The following is a 20,786-nucleotide window of genomic DNA, read 5'->3' as shown; positions in this document are numbered from 1 at the left end:
CACTGTTGAGAACTTCTCATGATGAATGTTGCATGCCAAATGTCCATTGTGATGCAACATGCTCAGGATTGAAGTGTGCTGCTTTGAAGGATCCATATCCAGCTTGGGTAAGCTTACTGGTCCATGTTTGTAACTGTAGGCCAAGGTGGCCTCCATGGGTTGAAGTGCCTTCCACCAGGCATGTTTAACCATGACTGCTTCCAGACATAGATAGCTTGTTATCAGCAATCTGGTAAGATTTGGAATTGATTACTACAACTTTAAGAAATGGGATGCTGCCTTTGAAGACTACCTGGACATTTCTTTTAGTTTAAAATATAGTTACTAGACTGCTAACAGAAACCAGGTTTTCTGCCCATATTTCATCTTAAAGATCTGCACCAGATCCTTGTGCATTTCTGAACCAATGCAAAAGGTTGGTGCTTTACTTCTGAGCTATATATGACTTGAGGACTTGAAAGACACTATGGCTTCATGTCAGTGAGCCTGTACAGCCAGACTGCCTGTATATATTCAGACTTTCTTTAAATACCCTCTTGTAGTGTCTGCATCTTATGAGGTGAGGTGGATAGCAGTGAGAAGTAGTGCCTTTTTGCTGGTATTGGCTTGTTAGCTTTCCAGCATCAAATGAAACCCTTTTAATTTCCTCAGGCATTTGAAATTATTTTCATTCCTCCTGAAACTGCTTCTAGACTGATTTTATGGGTTGTTTTTAGCTATGTTTGTTTCTTTCTATTTTTTTTTTAAAACAAGCAGCATTTCTGCTTCAGAAAAAAAATCTTTGAAGGGGTAGAAATAAATAAATAGACATAGGAGTTGCTGACCAGGTAGGATGTGGAGGATTTTCCTTTCAACTTTCATGTCCATTGCCTCCCATTCCATGTTGACACTGGTAGTTGTGAAAAATTCCTGATAATGAATCAGGATGGATGGAACTGGGGGTACATCTATTGATAGCTGGACAGATAAAGATGAAAGTGGATGGTTAATGCACATGCGATTGCCTGCTTTGGTAGCCCAAATGCCATGGGCATGGTTTCCTTCCATATGCTGAATTCTTGGTGAATGACAGCAAATACCCAACATGGGTTGAGTTCTGCTCTGTCAGACCAAAGGCCTAGCATTCATCTCCCATAGAAGCCAACTAGTTGGCTGTGGGAAGCCCAGGGGAAGAACATGATGGCAATGGTGCTTTCTGTTGCTCTCCAGCAACAGGAATGCCTCTGCTACTGGAGGAATATTGAGCTACCATGACAGTGGAGAGCCTTATCCTCTGCACATTAGTTTAATTCATTTTTGAGGCCGTCATTATGTAGTAGTGAAATTTCACTCTGCGATGGTGAAGAACGTTCGTTTATCTGCCCATTTAGCTTCATGGGGTGACCTTTAGCTTTAGTAGTGTGTGTGTGTGTGTGTGTGTGTGTGTGTGTGTGTGTGTGTGAGAGAGAGAGAGAGAGAGAGAGAGAGAGAGAGAGAGAGAGCGCGTTTTATCCACTTTCTCCACAGTGTGCCTAATTTTGTAAACCTTTATCATGTTTTGCCCTTTTTCTATACTAAAATGTCCCAAATTGAGCCATCCTTCCTCATAGGAGAGTTGCGCCATAACTGCCCAGGTGAAACTAACTGTTCTTCCAATTTTGCTTGGTGAAGCTGTGCATGATAGTTTTCGGTATTCCAGTGAAACCACTTTGGATTGGGATCATGAACTTTCAAGAGCAGGCATTTACCTTTCTTGCCACCCTGAAAACCCACCCCCTATTGATAGAATAAAACAAGGGGAAAAAAGTCTCCATTAGAGTCTGGAAGTTTCATCTCCCCAGAGCTCTGTGGTCCACATCTGAATCAGAGCCATCAGAGTAAAGAAAGCTATCATGTATAGCTCCGGGATGCATGATTCGATGCACGTTTAGCTTGGCCCTTAATCAGGGTACAACTAAGGAGAAAGAACGAGAGGTGATCTGCTGGGCATTCATATGATAGGCATCCACTCTTGCCAACAGAAAATGTGGCTTTCTCTGTCTCCATGACAAACTAGGGCAAAACAGCGTGACCAGATGCCCAGTGAACTGCACTCTGAAGTCATCATTCCAGGGCGTCATTAACACTTATCAGCAGAATGGGAACTGTTTTTTAATCGTTCTTTCCACATCACACCATCTCAGGTCCTTTTGGATATAGGAACCAAATATGGATGGAGTCAATCAAATGATTCTTTCCCTCACCTAAATGTAGTTGGGACTGGTAGAGCTCCATTTGAGCATGATGGAACCAACTGGCGGCACTGCATAGCCCTTCCCAGAATGCTATGGGGCGAATCCATAGTGAGGCTTCCCATCCCTCTGTCTGGTAAGTGAACTGGAGCAAAATCACAAACCTCCCATGTTAATCTGCCTCCTCATCTTATTTGTCATTGTAATGTTAACTCTCTTATTTCAAATTTCATGCCAGTTAACATTACCAGCCTACATGTAAATAATTAGAATTTCTCAGACCTGGCAGAATTTGATGGTGCAATGCAGGAAACTCAAGCACTGCTAGTGGAGCAGATGTGCTTGCACTTTATGCTTGGGCAACCAGTCGCTCAAGGAGATACACAACTGCTTGCACAGTTTCACCAGCACTTTGCACAACCCATTTCACAGCTGTGCTTGTGCTAATGTAACATTTGTTGGATTCTCCTTTTGTGCACACTTCAGAACCTAGTTTCTGCTAGCACAACAAATTTTACACTAGCAGAATAACACAGCTGGCTACTGCCTCATAGACACACTAAATAATATAATAGCAATATAATTCAATGAAGAAAGACTCACACAGTCGATTCATTTCACCAACAGGGGACATGTTTATCATTAGTTTAGCATCTACTTCACCTGACTTAATCATGGTAGCAAATGACCTTCCAAACAATTCACTTCTAATCAGCATTCTGTGACCCATTATGTTGGGACACTGGGAAGAGTAGGGGAAACAATCAGAACCCAAGTCAGCTTCACCTAACCACATTAGCCTGGAGCGTCCTAAAAGAAGAAAGCAATTTTCATCCATTATTTAATTTCTTAATTGAAGCTTTATGAGTAAGAGCCATGCTTCCCTTCCTTCCTCCCAGCCATGCCTTTGATCAGCTGGTGTGCTGATTATACATTTGCGTCCACTGAGCCCCGTTAGCTACGTAAGTGCTTCGATCCACTGTCAGCTGATTTTATCCGTACACTGAAGTATGGCACACCATACAGGAGCAGACTGAAGGGTTTTCTGTGAATGAGCTCCTTGTTGCCTTTACAGTTGTAAGATAGTTGGTTAACAATTTAGCTGAACTGCAAAACACTGAAGAGTAAAGTATAAATTCAAACACTAATTAATGGCTATGATCTCTGAAGAGGCAACTCTGCTCAGCAAATGCTGTGATGGAGTTGCAGCATCCTTGAACCCCATGCAGCAACTCCTTCCTTCCTTCCTTCCTTCCTTCCTTCCTTCCTTCCTTCCTTCCTTGTTCCAGGGTCCAGATACAAATGCTTTGGCAACATTCCTGAGTGGTTAGGCCACACATGGTCTTGGTCAGAGACCTTAATCACTCTGGATATTTCTTATCCAAACGGGAAGGATAAAAAACACCTTTTCTCGGAGACAAAACAGAACAGAGAACAGATCTACTATCTCACATACACAGACTCCAAACTTACTCTCATTGGAGACTCACCAGGGAATATCTTGTGTACCTTCACCCCCTTGTTGGGACGGGCTCCATAATCCACAATGGTAACACATCAAGCAATTAACAGAATCCAGTCTCAAAGAAGAAGGAACACTATGCCCTCTTATCAGGGCTAGGCAAAGGAGCTATCCCCTGTCCCTGCTCATGACCCAACAGTCAAGTGAAAAGCACTTCTGGAATGAAAAAGAGGCCAGCTGAACAGTAACCGAAAGCTACTTGCTGGCCCAGTTCCAGCAAATCCAAGCAGACTGACTTCCTCGGAGAAACCAGGGTGGAAAAAGAGCATCATGTCACAAACAGTCCAGGTGTCCCTGACTTTTCAAGCTCATGAAGAAGAGCAACTTTTGATAGGATGTAAGAAGCATAGCCAGTCATCCTGAGAGGACCTTCCACAGGTAATCCAAAAGATCCAATAAGGATGTGAAAACAGCACTACCAGCCAGTTCTGAAGTGTCCACACACTAGCCTGGCCATGTTTCTTTGCTGTCAGGCTTCTTGTAAGATAAACTGGCAATCCAGTCCCATGGAGACAGCCTGCTCAGTATATGATGGGTTACCTGGTGCACAGGAAAAGTAGGTTTGATTTCTACAATGTGCCAGTCCTGATTCTAACTCTTCCCAGGTAAAACTGCCCTCCTTTACTCTATTTGGCTCACAATGGAAACTGCCACTGGGGGAAATAGCAGCTTTGGGGCTGTTTTCACTGGGACTGCAGTGGCCTGGGCTGGGCACTAGTATGATGCTATTCTGATTCCTACCCCACTCATTGTTATTTTCAAAGTAAAAGCAAAGCATGCTAAATCCACATGGAAAGCATACATAGATGCATGGAATAATCCCATGGCTCGCAACAGTGTTTAGAGGAGCATAGGATGCTTTGAATTTCCAGATTCAAGGCTGGAAAAGAACTCTGTCCTCAGAGCTGAGGATCTGTACTTGGATTCCCTTCCCCTATTCTTGCAGCTGGAAAGGGGTATAAAGAGGGGAGCGCATAGGGCTGGGTTTGTATCCTGGTGGTACTCCAGCCTCCTTCCCTTCCCATCTGAAGCACCACAGAGAGATTGGCAAAACTGGACATCTAGCTGAGTTGCAGAGTGGGAGGTACAAGGAGGCAAAGCTGCAGTCACATCCTGCACACAATGCCCATAATCTTCAGAACTGGGAGGCTTCCGGACATCTCCACTGGCAAACGCCTTTAAGGTGTTTGCAACCTGCAGTGCAGTAGAAGGCAGTGCATATCTTGCCCTATTGGTTCTATTCACTGGCTCTGCTGAGCAAGATGCCATAACCCTACACAGGCATCTGCATGCAACATGGTCACAGCAAAGCTGGGGCTGAATATTCCCACACCCCTAGCTTCTATATGGACTTTTGCAGAAAGGTCTGCATTGCTGTGTTCAACAGAACTGCTGGATGCAGTAACTCTGCATGTGCACAGAGCTCAACTGAACATAGAAAGGTCTACAAAGTGGCCAAGGACATGGGTTTGCTTGGGTATAATAGTTTTTAGTTTATGACCAGAATTTAGCCAGCTGTCTCGTGATGGACACAACTGCAATCTGTAGTTCAAGTATGGACACTTCAAAGGGATTTGTGGAACAACGAAAAGAGTTCAGAACTGTGTGCAGTTTAAAATATGCATGAAAATGTGTACTTTTAAAATGAACACAAATACAGTCCAATCCATTGGGTGTACTGAAAAATACACACAAGTCTTGTGTACTTTTGGAAAGATATGCACAAATATTTATGGGAAAAGATCACATCCTGCTCCTCTGCTCACTATTTGCCATGGACATGAACTGGAATGAGCATTGAACTGAAATATGGCGAACCCCAATAAGTTTATATTGGGTTATTTCCACTTCCACTTTGGATTTAAGCATGTTACAAGCTGATGTGACCACAAAAGGAAGAAACAGGATACCTAAAGCTGCCTCCCCTCCTGCTGCATCAAGAGATTCAAGTTGCATGACGTGACCTTAAAACCTACATCACATAACTGGCATTTGAGGACATGATAATCTATCTGATATTTTATGCTGAGCACCATTGTGATTGCCTACCTAGCTCTTAATTTCCACAGTCCTGACAGGAAACCCAGAGATATAATTAGAATGCATCAAAAACAGTAAAGGGAACAGTCGCCCTTGCCCTAGTATGTAGAAGCTTAGTCTCATAAGTATGCCTTAAAGACGCAGATCTTGGTCCTGGATGATTTGATTAAATGTGGGGATCATTGTAATAATCTGCATGGAATCTCCTCTGCTCCCTGCTGCACACAACTCACAGGTTTACATAAGTACATGCACAGAATATCCAACATATTCACATGTACATATTAGGCATATGCCAAGCCTTTCCATTTGTTTCCACTGTTATTTCCAGCTGGCCAAACAAACACTGGCATTGTGTGGTCAGCACATTTGTCTGCAAAAACCTTGAAGACTGAAGTCACTACAGGCCAACAGTCCAGGGCAAAATGCTCCAGTGAGTGATCATTGGTGAACTTCAGTATCTCTTGGATAAAACTGTCTTTCAAGACCCATTTCATCAGACTTTAGGCCACGTTTCATAATGGAAACTACCTTGGCTGTCGAGTGGAATGACCTTGTTGAGGTATGGTGATGGTGGCTGCAGAAGACACCCTCTTGATTCTTTTGGACCTCTCAGTGGCTTTTGCTACCATCAAGCATGGTATCATTCTGGATAAGTTGTCTGGGCTATTGTACCTGGGGCTATTGGATTGCCATGGCTGCACTCTTGTAGCTTGCAAAGGCTGCTGCTGGAGAATTATTGCTCTGTCCTGTGGTGGTTACACTATGGAGTTCCACAAGGCTGTATTTTCTCCCATGCTGTTTAAGATCTACTGCTGTTGAGGATGAGGCAGGCAGTTGTCACCATGAAGTGGGTGACACCCAGCTCTGCCTCTTCTTTTCATGGAATGAAAGTGAGGCTGTGGATACAACAGTGTACTAGATAAGGGTCAAGAAACTGAGACTCAGACAGGATGGAGGTTCTGTGATTAGTTTGTATGCCTAGCAGGATGATGGTCAACTGGTACTGGAGGGAATTAAACTCCCTGCAGAGGATCAGGTCCACAGTTTGGGAGTGCTGTTGGGTTCAAAATTGTTATGAGAAGCACAAGTGATACATCAGCTTAGGCTGATGCGCCATCTTTATCTGAATAGAGATAGGCTTGCTACAATTAGCCACATCATGGTAACAGTTCATTTGAATTACTGCAATGAACTATATGTAGGGTGGAGGATTCCCTTTGAAAAAAGTCTGGAAGCTTCAGCTGGTCCAAAGCAAGGTTGACTATTAACTGGGATGGGACACTATGATCACACTATGCCAGTACGCCGCTATTTTCACTGACTTCCAGTTTCACTTCTAGGTGCAATTCAAAGTGCTGGTAGGTCTAAATGACATAAGGCCAGGATATCTGAAGATGTTTCTCTTCTAATGCATAACTTCCTGAACCCTAAGGTATATGTGAGATCCTCATTCAGGTGCCCTTGCTAAATTAGATGAAGCAGATGGCACTAGAGAGAAGATTTTTTGAGCATCTAGTCAAGAACTTGTTATTCTCCCAGGGTTCTTAAAAACTCTGTTTAGTCTTTCAATTTAAACATTTGTGAGTGCATTTGGGATCCTTCCACTACTGTTGTCCTCAGCTTTGACAATGCATCAGTTTGTGTTACAAGTCATTTAACTATATTTTTATATGCAATGGTTTTAACCATGATTTTTAATTGCCTAGAGAACTTTGGCCAGTGGTTGGTACAGAAATGCAGTCGCACTAGTTCCTTGCTTACTGGGTAGCGACTCCTGTGAGCATGCAAAGGTTCAGCCAGCAGAAAAGGAGGGTGTTGGCAAAGCTAGTGCCTGAATATCAACAGCAGCAGCTTCTCTTTGCAGCCTGAGCATTTAGACAGTCAACAAAAATCATTGTAGGAACACCTGCAACCTGTCCCCACTCTGGTGTGCTGAGGTCCACCAATTGAGGTCTTGTGGGAAGAGATGGGACCACTGCCTTTGCCAACACCTCCACCATCAGCGTTTGGCAATAATACATCTAGTAGTGGACAAAGATCGGTTGCGAGTTATTGGACGGGAATGGCATTTTTACCCCCCTTTGAAATGGCAAGCAAGGTTATCAGTCTCACCTCGCCTTCTACCCCCAACTCTTGGTAGGTGAGCCAGGAAGGAAAACACGACAACAGCCAGGACCCCTGAGGCAGGATCTACACCCTATAGCCTATTCCTCCACCAATCCTTTTCAACATGAATAAAACTGTGGCCAATTAATAACCCATTGAAGTGGTATCTCTAGTTTCTTCTGCCAATTAGGCAGCTTCTAGTTTGATCTGCCAGTTAGCCACTGCCCCATGCAAATACATCACACAAGAAACAAAGCAGTGTGCAAGGATTTTCTGAAGTCCTCAATGGAGCACAAACATGATCTGTAAGCAATCTTTTTGTGCATACGTTTCTGATTCCTACGTTGCATTTACCTGGGCACGAAATCGTGGCTGCAAGGCCAGAAAATCATCTTGAGCAGTCTAGACATGCGAACGAGGCATGCAGTGTGCAGCACATCCCATTAACAGCAAGTCATCCTCCAGAGTTGCATGCTGCTACCTTAGGATGGTGGGAGAAAGACCACTGTGGAGGAAAACTAGGATCGCAGTATTTATGCCAGCCTTGGTGAAAGGATGCAGACTGCAAGTAGTTCCACTCACAGACTGGTGGAGCGAGCCCAACAGGTTTTACTTACCAGTGGAATACTATGATGGTCAAACTTGTACTAGCAGATTTCTACACAGTCATTAAAGAAATTGAAGACTGAGCTCCTTACGGTGGGGGTGGGAAGATGCCTGTGTATAATTTCACTTTTTTGCTCCTCAAGCTCCGTGCTGGCAATGGAAATTATGCACTTTCCTTAAGTAGGAAAAAGTGACACCAGCACAGGCTGGATCAGTAGGCAGTGTAGATGTCTGGGGAAAGTGAGTTTATTTATTTATTTAAGATATTTGTATGTCGTCCTTTGAGAGAGCCTCAGGATGGCTTACACAAATAAAATACATATACATAAAAGTATGACATAATTAGATTAACAACCCACTCTGGCTGCAATTAAAATATGATAATAAAATTCAATATTAAAACTTGTTAAAATATTGATTAAATAAAAAGGTCGTAACCTGGCACCGAAAAACATATAATGACGGTGCCAGGTGGACCTCTCTGGGGAGTTGCTTGTCTCCTCTGCACCTGGGATAGATGAGAATAGCTACTGTGGCAGACATGCCTCTACCCCAACCTCTCCTTCACCCCTGCCAGCCCCTTCTGCTTTTCTGCAGCCCAACCACACCTCTGTATTCTTATCTGTGGGGGAACCTCTGGGTTAGGCATGTGCCATGGTTGCTTCCTAAATCACTCTTCCCCAACCTTGTGCCTTCCAGATACACTTGGAATGCAACACCCAGAATTATCAGGCGATGGCCCTGCTGGATGGGAATTCTGGGAGTCACAGTCCAAATGGCTCTGAAGGCCACCAGGTTGGGGAAGGCTGTTCTAAGCCATTCCATTCTGCCGCATTAGCTGAATTCAACAGCTTTCAAACCAGCAGATGCAGCTGCAGTTGGATGTTGCCAGTGAGTCCCACACTGTTGAAAGAGCCAAGGCAGAGAGAAACACTGTAGAATTTTAAAAGACCTGACAAGGGTGAGACCTCCCACTTGACCTGCAGTTCCTTCTCACAGACATCACAGGGCAGCAGGCTCATTTGTGTGTGTGAAAGAGAGAGCTAAAAAGAAGCAAGTAAGGTCCCTTGGCCTTAAGTTTGCCATAGTCTTTCAAGAACAGAATTTCTGCCTGTTTAAGAGCTTTGCAAGCAAGCAGGTGCTATTTCTTTCTCTCTGCAACATTGTGACTGGAAAAGCTGCACCCGTGGAAGTTCTGTCAACCTCCGAACACTTAAAGCAGCATTGGCCAAACCATGCCCAGCCCTCAGCCTTGTTTCAAAAGCCCTCTGCCTCATTTCAAAATCCCTCTTCATGCAGTCAGTTCAGATGTCTGGAAGGAGCTGTCTGGCCTTTCTTTGGCAGCTTGCTGAGCAGGCCAGAAGAGGGAGAGAGAATGAGATGGCAGGGAGGGACAGAGAAACGGGGTGACGCACCCACTTTTTGCCTCTGGCCCCACCTACTCCTGGCTTTGGTCCCACCCACCACTAACATAAGACCGGCCACATGTTACCCAGGGTAGAATGTGGCCTTTGACAGAAAACAGGTTGCTTACTCCTTGCATAGGACAGAATGTAGCTCACCCATTTACTCCTCAAATTAAATCGGGAACATATATCTAGTGCTAATTTCTCCCATACCCATGGGATTTACATTTTGTGACAACTGACATTATTCCAACCCTTCTGGCATGATTCACATCAAACCCACACTAAATCCTGTTGGCCAAACTCATAAGCCATATTGCAGATCATTTCCCGTGCTTTGCCAACTAGCAGCAATCTGTTTCATCATCTTAAACCAGGAGGTAATTAAAAGATGTTCTTTTTTAAAAAAGAGGAGGCATAGAATTTGATCATACTCCTTTGAATGTCTAAAACAGCTTAGCAGAGGCATTGCAAGTGACAACCACCACATGGAAGTATACAACCCCTGCTATTACAAGCTAGGAATAATGTGAACTTTGAAATATTTAGGAAACAAAATGGCTGATATAGAGAAACTACAACTGTAAGTAGATTGCCAAAATAATGAACCGTTTAGGTGCAATGCAGCCAGTGTTAAGCAAGAGATCAAAGTTCATGGATTTCAAAGTAATGGCATTTGCAGAACAATCCTATGCATGCTTACTCAGAAGAAAGTCCCTCTGGCTTCAGTGATGCTTTCCCCAAAGTAAGTGCAGTATAGTTTTCAGCACTGAAATCAATGGAACTCAACAATATTTAGCTCTGGGGAAACGGGGCCCTTTGGATTAAAAGGGAATGCCTTGAAATAATCAATTGTGTCTGGATGTTGGAAAGAAAACTGAATTAAATGTTTTCTTTTGTAATTGGCTGCAATAGTAGAAACATGCTGACATTACTACAACAAAAAACATATAATATGGAGTAGGTGGGGTGGGGAAGAGCTCCACTAAAAAAACTAAAAAATAATAAAAATTAAATAAATTTGAAAGTACATGAAAGAAAGCCTGAAGGAGCAAGGTCATGAATCTCCTCTATGTGTCAACTAGGGTCCATCAAAGAATATAAACTCAACATGCCTTCTACACTAGGGCAACTGCTATCAAGGGTCTTATTGCAGCATTGCTCTGGAAGCAGGGAAAAAACAATGTAGAGAGAGAGGTTTCTGTCAGTCATTACGCTACCTTCCATGGCTATTTCTAATACAGTTGGAAGAATCAGGGATGCTCTAGTTCCCCAAGGTTCTTTGAGCTACATTTCAAAGCTCAGTTTGTCTCAAATCCATTCTTGTTAGTGACCTGTTCTTCCTTTTGTTCAAACTGGCAAAGTGCACATTCCAAATGGAAAAAAGGCGTACATTTCTGTGTGAAAATGTGGACTTTCTCCCACTGAGTAAAGGGAAAGAATGTGCATGTTTTTAAAGTACACATCTGAAAGTGCATAAATACCCAAACATGCAGTTTTCCAATGGAATTGCAAGTTCAGGCATTTGCAGCTTTATTTGGACAAACAAGATTCCATTCATGTTTACAACTTAAAATAAGGCAAATTTGAATGATCATCATTCCTACATGATCTAACATCACGTTACTCTCTTATCCTCAGGCCCTCAAGACACAGCTCTGACACTGCCATTTTGCCGATGCTATGAAGAGGCAAAGTTTGTCCATTCTGATGCAAAGGGGGACCTCCAGCGCGAAGCTGTGGCCAACCATGATGGATATCTGGCATTGTGAGACACAATGGGGAAAAGTAGCAGAAAATAGCCCCTGTGTTGCCTGGACAACCAGGCATGTCTTACAGCAACATAAACATTCAAAGGTCAATTTTGGATGTTTTCCTTGATTTTATTTTCTTGAAGTTGAATGATTTTACAGCACTTCTCTAAATCTGCCCTTAAATTTTCTGCTAATAGCACAGTTCATAGATTTTTGATTTATATTATTGAGATAGAATTCACATATATAAACTCACTTTTCATCCCAGAGCAAGCTATTATTGTGTAGGTAAACTGTGGAATATGGGTCTCAGAAGTGTAGCAGGATGGAGCAGGAAGATAATGCCAGGAGTCTCATTTTGGTAAACTATCTTCATGTCTCCATTTCTCACAATTCTTAGAGAGAACTCTTCAATCTTTTGCATCAGTTCTCCAAGGAGTGGAAAAATGTCTGTTCTCTATACTTCCCAAAGAAGAATTCTTCCCAAAGAAGTTACATATAGAATTAACCTCTAACAATATTGTTGTACCTTTTATGGCTGAATATTCCATTATTCCTACAGAAACTGCAGCTGTTTTTTTTGAGTTGTCCTAAAAGGTAGGGCTTGGACATGTTCTTCAGCCTGGCCCACTGTCCTAAACCCCTTTTCCATTTTAAATATAATAATGAGAGAAAACTTTTTAATATCACCACTTTCCTGTCATAACAACGCCCACTCCTTTCTTCCCTGTGTCATACAAACTGGAAAACAAATTTGATTTGCATTATCAGCTCAGAGTTATTCCCATTGTTGTAATATGCTGTAGCTCCTTATTCATCCCCTGGAGTAAAACTAAGGTCAATATTCAACCTGTATCAGAAATGCTCATTCCATAACTAGGGACATAGTTTCATTCTAATCACAGTTTCATTCGAATTCTTAAATAGACACAATATTGAGGAGAAAAAGAGTAAAAATACTTCCAATCTATGAATGACAGATATTCAGCTGGGGCAGACTGTCTGAGCTGTCAAGACAACCATGGAATGCTTTCAAAATGTCACTATAATTCCATTATTTTGATTAAATATTGAAATTGTATCAGTGCACATTGAATCTGACAAGATGCACACAATTCTCTGGAAAGTTCAAGGATAGAATTATCTGCAAATTGTCATGAAAGTGTGGCTGGTTCTTGCTCAGGTGAAACATCTGAGGATTTCAAAAGGAAATTTCAAAAGTTTCAATAAGATGATTGAAATTTCAAGGGTGGGCTTGTATGCATTCAGCAAACCATGTTGCCATGGCAAAGAATGGGAACTGGAAAATGCGACACACAGTAATCTCAATGTATTTTTGTTAAGGCAACTTTTTGGTAGACTGGGCCCCATGTTTCCAAATAGGATGTGAACAAATTATACTATGGGTGGAAAGAGTTACTACTGTAAATTTCAAATGCAATGTATTAGCTCTAGATTTAGTCACACAGAATAAACTCACTGAAATCTATGGAACTTAACTGAGTTCTCGCTAATTAGAAGACCATTCACGTCAATGTATATAATTTTCTTTCATTCCAGTTATTCATATTTTATTTTGTCTGAAATATGCTTGCTTGCTTTTGACTTTAAAGCAGATACAACCGAGGAATCATATTACCTTTTTCCTTCATGGTTCATGTCTGCCATGCTTATTTATTTCATTTGTGCTTAATATAAACTCCCTCACTAAAGGGATAGTACTACATACACACCACAGTTATTCCAGATTCATACAGTGCAATTGGTTACACAACACAGAACAAATGCTAGGAATCACTGTATGAATGCAAGAATTCCTACCTCTCTTGGGCACTGCAACTTGAACAGAAGAAGCGGTAGACAAAGCTAATTTTGGAGCAACTGAAAGAAAGTGTTTGAACAGGTTATGTAGTAGAACAAAGTAAGATCTGATTGATTTTTTAAAGATTCTGTTATAATGCAGATCTCTGTCCACTGTGTTTTTATTGCACAAAATATACTGAAAGTTGCTAGAAGAATGCATGAGCAATTGAATGCATTGTGGTGAATAGATGCAGTTCTAATCCAGGCAAAAAGTCCTAAAAATGTATACGCAATATCATACATTTCTCAGATGTGCAGTTAAATAACAATATAGAACCTCACCAGTAAGGCAGATCTTTGAGAAAATTTGATGGCTAATCACCACTGAGTGAAGCTTAAGTTTTAGTGTAAAAGTCAATAGGGGAAATACACATTGTTTCTCCTTAAAAATATTTCAAGAGAATGTTACTAACTCTTGATGTACCAACATTTGGGTATGATCACCAGTTTATTGTTAGTTGATGACATTTCAAGACAAGAATTGACAACCATATACCATATAATTTTGACAAGCATGTACCATACATGTACTGAATAGAATCTTATCTTGGCAGGGAGTTAGAATATATGGCCGCTTCTGAAAATCCATCTGAATTCATGAATTTACAGCAATCCTGCAGAACTTGGGAGCTGCCTGCTATTAACCGGAATATGACCTTTCTTTACACCCAGGTATTTGAGAGACCTGGGTTTTAGCTTTTATGGATGTTATTTTACATCCTGTATCATTTATTTTCTATTTTACTGTCTCTTTTTCCTTTGTATTAGATTTTATTATTTCATCCATTTGTAGTCTGCACAGATAACATTTGTTATTGGGTGGAGTAAAAGTGCAATACATATTCACTAGCAACAATAAAAATCTTGTGATGCCTGTTCGGCTTGCAAAAATCCCCCAGGGACTTACTGACTTATTGGGCAGCCCAAAATACTGAGCCGGTAAGCTGCTTTTGGTAGGTTGAATCACAACTTGCATGGACTGTTACTGGGTCTACTTCAGGGTGCATCTTCTACAGGGACAGCTCTTCTGTGCAGAGAATTGCTTGTATTCCATATGTACTTTACTACAGATTTGAATATACCTGTTTCTCTTTTGACATATATACACATAGCTGGCATCCCCAAGAATCTGTTACTAAAAAGGGTGCATGAGTGTGCATACGATGGTAGAAACATGCTTAGTTTCCTACAATGGGAACCACTTCTGGGTTGGACATTTATTATATATGAGGTGAGCCTATTCTTCTTGGTTTGTACTTGGGACAGATTCAGGACCCTTGATTTTGTTTTGATTTGATTGCTTAGCTATTGTTGCCAATGGAGTCTGTGCTGAGCTGCTTGAACAAACAAGTTACACATTGTGAAGGAAAATAACTGGTGATTTCTACCTTTTTCTAAAGAGTGGATATTGTGCAGGGATGTACAGGGATTTCATCTGTTCACAAATCATTCAGACTTGCCCCATTTGCAGCCCTGAATGTGGACAGGAGCACATTCTTTTTGAAATATGCTTGTATAATCTTAAACCTATGACTGTGTTACAAACACGGACAGACAGTCTGTCTGTCTGAACGATTTAAAAAGCATGTTGCAGTCAAAGATTGGAATGGAATGAGCCATGCTTCAAAGTTGAGTTTGGAGAATTTCAGTATGTTTGAGATCCCTGGTTTTCACATCCCAGGGTTGTGGCATATTGAGTTCCCCCTGCCCTGAATTTTCTCTTGGTTTTAAGGGTGTTAGTAAAGTCTTCCCTTTCAATAAGATTGCTATGTTTTGAGATCAGCAACAGAAACCCTCCTTCAGGAACCCTCTGTGAAAGATGTTAGGAGACAGAGTACCCGGAGGAGGGCCTTCTTTGTGGTGGTGCCCTGACTATGGAATGCGCTCCCCAGAGAGGTCTGCCTGGCGCCATCATTATATGTTTTTCGGTGCCGGGTTAAGACCTTTTTATTTAATCAATATTTTAATATTGAATTTTATTGTTGCATTTTATTAACTTGCAGTCAGAGTGGGTTGTCAAATTACCTATGTTGTTAGCCATCCAGAGACACAAGTAATTGGATGACATACAAATTTAATAAATAAATAAATAAATAAATAAATAAATAAATAAATAAATGTTTTCTTGTTAATACAAGGACAACTGTTTAATTCACTGGAATTTAATTCACGTTATATTTTCAAATAGAGAAAACAAATATCCTAGATTAAATTATGGGCAGACGTTGGAGTCTGTGAACCATGCAACTGTATCTTACTGTAAAAAATCTTCAATGCAACATCATAGTGGTGCTTCCATGGCTGTCATTGCAAAAGATTTTGAAGCCAATATTGCTATTTATGTGATTTCCAAAGCATGATAGAAGTTGATCATTAATATTATGACTATGAGGGAAGAAATGTCTATTATCTTTAACTAGGGTCATGGTAGGTAAATAGTATTTGTTATTCAGGTATTCAAATTAGAGGTTCAAGACAGATAATAAATAAGGAGCACAGCTGTCCTTCTGGAACAGCTAGTAAAACGAAGAGGAATGGTAGAAACCATATTGCTTCTTTCCTAAAATGATCTAAACAGCTGAAAGAAGGCAGAGAGGAAAAATACTAGAAAAAGAAGAAAGTTGACTCATGGTTACATTTTCATCATCTGGTTTTGCGGAAGCATTGCTGCAGTAACCCACCCTACACAACTCACAGTGTGGCCTTTAATCTCTATGCCTGCACCAAGCTGATTGATGGAGGTGCACCAGCGACTGAAGCATTCAGACTTATACGGAAGAACAAAAATATACATGAAGTCTATTCTGCAGCACAGTAATAGTAATTCACATGCTCTATGTGTGTGTGTGTAAAAAATGGAAGCATGGATAGATTATGAATGAACATTTTGTTAATTCCTGTTACAGTGAAACAAATAAACAATTCAATTAGAGGTTCATTCAGTCCAGGTACATCTTTACCTCTCTGGAAAAGATGAGCAGCGTGTCAACTCTGACAATGCTGTCAAAGTTGATAGCAGGTATGGGGAAGGAGGGCTGGTCTAGATGTACACAATTTATGTGAACCCTCTGCCACCTCCAACAGTTCCTTGCACTGAATATATAATCTTGTAATTACTTCTGTGGTTTATCTTGTTTGAGTTTTGGACTTTCTGGATTGATCACAAGCAAGATAATTGCAATCATGTGTTCTTACAAACTCCAAATGTCCTGCATTAGCACACTAGAGATGTCTGAGGAATTTGGGAATCCACTGGATGTCTGGATCCGCTGGTTGTCTGAGGAATTTTTGGAATCTACAGGATTTCCTCAGCTCATCTCTTCCAAATCTAGTCCATTTTCTCTCTGCCTTGAACTGAGTGTGCGCATGGGAGTCTAAGAGGAAGCCAGTTAAAGAGTTCTGCTTCTGCAGATGTGACTTGTGGGCTCTGTATACTTTGCTCAGTGAAATACATACTTGGTACAAAGAAACTGCTAGTATCCCTGAGCATTCATGGACTTGATCTCAGCTTGTATCACTTCCTGACCAGGACTGAGCATGGGTAAGAAGTCCAGTGAGCGCAAGAGAGCTCATCTGACCTGATCTTCATACCCTAGGCCTCATAGCCATTCAAAACACTATGCGGCCCTAGAATGTTAAAAGATATGTAGTAGGGGTTTGATCCAGTAAATCCGGTGTGTGCGACGATTGATGTTTGTAGTATTAGTTTTAAAATCTTAATAAAATTTCTTAAAAAATCCCCCACTATGTAGCCCATTCCTTATGGGGTCATCTAGTTATCCTTTCACATTATAACCTGGATTATTTATCTTTAGATTGCTTAGGATGCCTGACCAATTTTGTTATGGAAACAATGCTTAGCTCTGCATTGCTCATAATTCATTAGGCGGTCATTTTACAAATTAAGTTTCTTTATAATTTATCTATTGAACAACCACATCCATCACAAATCCAAAATAATTCTTGTTTTACTCAGTATCAATAAAATGCTGATAAGACACATAAATACCATTCCCGGGAATTCTTCCTAGAGAGGGGAGGATAGGGGAAAAGTCCACCTATGGTAGATCCCAGAGCAATCTGCAGTAAATCCACAAGGATGTCTGGTCCTTACTTTTCTAAATCTGGCAGCAACTAAATGATGCCCCTCACCCTAAATTATGTCACTAAAATGATGAAAGCTTGGGATAATTCAGAGTGGATTTCTGCATGGAGAGACTGTATTATTCACTAGAGTACAAGATCTTTTTGTATCAGGTTCCCACTGGTGAATCTTAGGATTTTAGTAAAATCAAAGAAGATCCTGCATTCTGTCTGTCTCTGTGATACTGTACATTTCTTTAAAGGATGTACGTTGAGACTTATGCAATACAGTATGGATCCCATGACAGGACATTCTAGCTGTTAGTAATGTATGTATCTAGGACACTTTCAATTTCATTGCTATGATCAAGAGCTAAAACTGCAGTCTATCCAATCTACCTCTCTAACAAATTGCTAATACATTTTGTTTAGCTTAGAAGCTATTTCCTGGATCCTCTTATGTTCATTTCCTCCTCCATCTGTATTCATTAGAGTTTAAAAGGAACATCCTGTGTAGAATGATGGCAAGCTGTAGACCAATATTGTTTGCTTTAAGGAAGGGAAAACAAGATAATTCCATGTGAAGTAATAAACAGGTTTATACCTGGCTGAGAGGAGTTGTTGGGTAAAAGCATTGTAAGAACATCAACTTTAAAAATACATGCATTTTATTGTATATTTTGTTACTGATTATTTTCCCCCACCCACACACATACTTGTTAAAGCCTTTTCATTTCTTTCAGCAATATTGTGCTGTCACAGGCTGAATTTTTCCATTAGGACTGCCCTTCTGAAATTGTATGACAATGCATTCATACTTTCTACATAAACTATAGTGTATTTCCAGAAATAAGTAGGAAACAATATTTCCATTAAAGCCAGATGATCCATTAGATTTTAGCAATGTATCCAAGTTATGATCTAGTACCCTCTACTTTGTATCTTTAACATAATGAATATAACAAAAAGCTTGCATCTAAAGACTCCTAAGAACCTTTGCTTGGATGCTGGAACATTGTAGCTTTAAAGAAGATCCTGTTTTAATCACCTGGTGTAACATTTCATTGATAACACAAGCTAAGGTTTTATCACTGGTGTAATGTTTCTTTCGCCAGTGCCATTCTTTGTCTTTTTTTAAGTGGGTCATGCCAGGAGGCAAGCATGGGACTATGCATGGTTTTTCTTACAAGGAGGGTCATGAGATTGGGTGGAGAAGGATGGAGGAGGACCATGTGCACTTAGGTACTTACATCAGAGTAAGAGAGATATGAAAAAAGGTACAGATGATGATGATGAGAGAGTATCAGAGTGGGAACTTTAGGAATAGCAAATGAAAATGGAGAACTTCTATGGTGACCTAGAACATCCTTCACAGATATCAACAAAAGGACCCAATGGCTGTAATAAGTCTGGAGAACAGCTCCCAGGAACTTGTTAGGAATGGATAGTATTTATTTCAAAGAAAGTAGAAGTACCTTCATGAAGAGCCCTCTTGTCTTAGAAAGTATAAAGAACTCTGGAAGCAAGTTGGGCAATCCAAAAGGACCTTGGATCAGATACGCATTTGCCTAGAGATCCAAATCTGTCTTCATGCTATACCATGGCCTGCCTAGCAGGCGTTGTGCATTTGTAAGTAAGAATCAGTGGATAACTTTCTTAAGGACTTTGCCTATGGTATTTCTGGCCAGGGTTTCTGGGACATCCCTTCCCACCTGCTGTTCTGCTACTGGTTGTGTTTGTCTTTGCGAATAAAGCTTTAAATCATGTCAGTTGTGGTTTTATCTCTGCCTCTATAAGGTCCTGGGGAGCTCAGCTTGATCAGCAGAGATTTCTGGTTTGGAGAATTATGACAATGCCACTGCCTGTCGGTAAATGTTGTGTGTGTATGTGTGAATGTCATCGGAATTCAGATGCAGAACAAGGAGTGCGCCAGGGATTTCAGGGCGAAAGACTGCTGTCAGTGCTGGTGGAAATGTAAAACTTTAAGCATCTGTGCACACTCATACACACAGTATGGGCAACAGCCTTCCCTGTCACCTGGCATTTTGGGGAAAATGGAAAGGGGGCAGAAAAGAGGCAGGGGGAAGCCCAGCTCTCTGAAAACACTGCCTTGTTCAAAGAAATTTTCTGTGAATATGCTTTTGCTACCGCCACCACAAGTCTGCCTCAGTGCAGCCTCAGCTCTGAATACCAACTGAAATAACATTCATTTCAATTAAGAAAACAAAGCAGAAGAGAGAGACATTAAGAAATGATTTGATGGAGACAAAGGGAATCACTGGCACTCAAAAAGTCTCAAAACGTATTTATCATGCAAACCCCGAAGCCTATACAATTCCAGTCTTCTCTAGGGACTCATATTCAATTTAAGCTATAAAAGCGCTTATAACTTTGGTGAGGAAGAACTGTACCAGATTATGTAAAGTCTTTTCATGTAAGATTCATTTTTATGATAATAACTCTCAGTAGGTTGCTTTGGACAGTATACTTTTTTTCTTAGTCCCAAGAGAGGATTTTTTTTGTCCATTTAGCCATCACCTGAGATTCTATGAAAGCAGTTAAAGTCACTATAGATCAGTAGGAATTTTATAGAATCCTACCTTGATTTGGGTTAGAAACCCCAAGGGAAGAAATATTCGGCCATATCCTATCAAACTTTGGAGGAGCTGCATATATTGGGGAAAAATCAGGATTTGTTATTTACATCTAAAGATAGATCTTTGTTTGTTTGTTTTGCTTTGTTTCTAAACAGAAGTGTATGGAAAAAACATATAGCACGAACATCCATTACTGGACTTGGTCTATGATGGACTTAGACAATACAGCACTGCCACATTTAACAAGAACAAGCAATTGATGATTCCCAAAACACTGGATGGACATTTACGTGTGTGTACGTTAATAATTTAAAATTAACAAGTGAATGTTAAAATATGTTCAGCAGGAATGGATGTTGATTATTTGGACCTCTCTGATTCAGTGGCTTCTACAGAGCAAAGCAAAACTGCCCACTTCTTCACCAAGGATAATGGTTAGGGAGACTAAGTAAGGTGTTTCCAACCATGTTTGATTATTCTATAAGAGCACTTCTATCACTGACTAACCCACTGAATGACATCATTATTAAGCATACCATGGGTGAATGCATTAATTACATCATGCATGCCAAAGGGCTGATCGAAAAGAAGGTAGA

General features: G+C 40.8%; 1 protein-coding gene across 1 annotated transcript in view; it reads right to left on the bottom strand.

Annotated features, from left to right (window-relative positions):
* Positions 1 to 20,786, bottom strand: part of NTNG1 (netrin G1) — a 259,586-nt gene that overhangs the window by 47,906 nt on the left and 190,894 nt on the right. The gene's annotated exons all lie outside the window — the stretch shown is intronic.

The sequence above is a fragment of the Varanus komodoensis genome, unplaced genomic scaffold (genome assembly GCF_004798865.1).
Source record: "Varanus komodoensis strain SLA01 unplaced genomic scaffold, ASM479886v1 scaffold24, whole genome shotgun sequence".
Lineage (NCBI taxonomy): Eukaryota > Metazoa > Chordata > Lepidosauria > Squamata > Varanidae > Varanus > Varanus komodoensis.
This window is presented reverse-complemented; position numbering and strand designations above follow the sequence as displayed.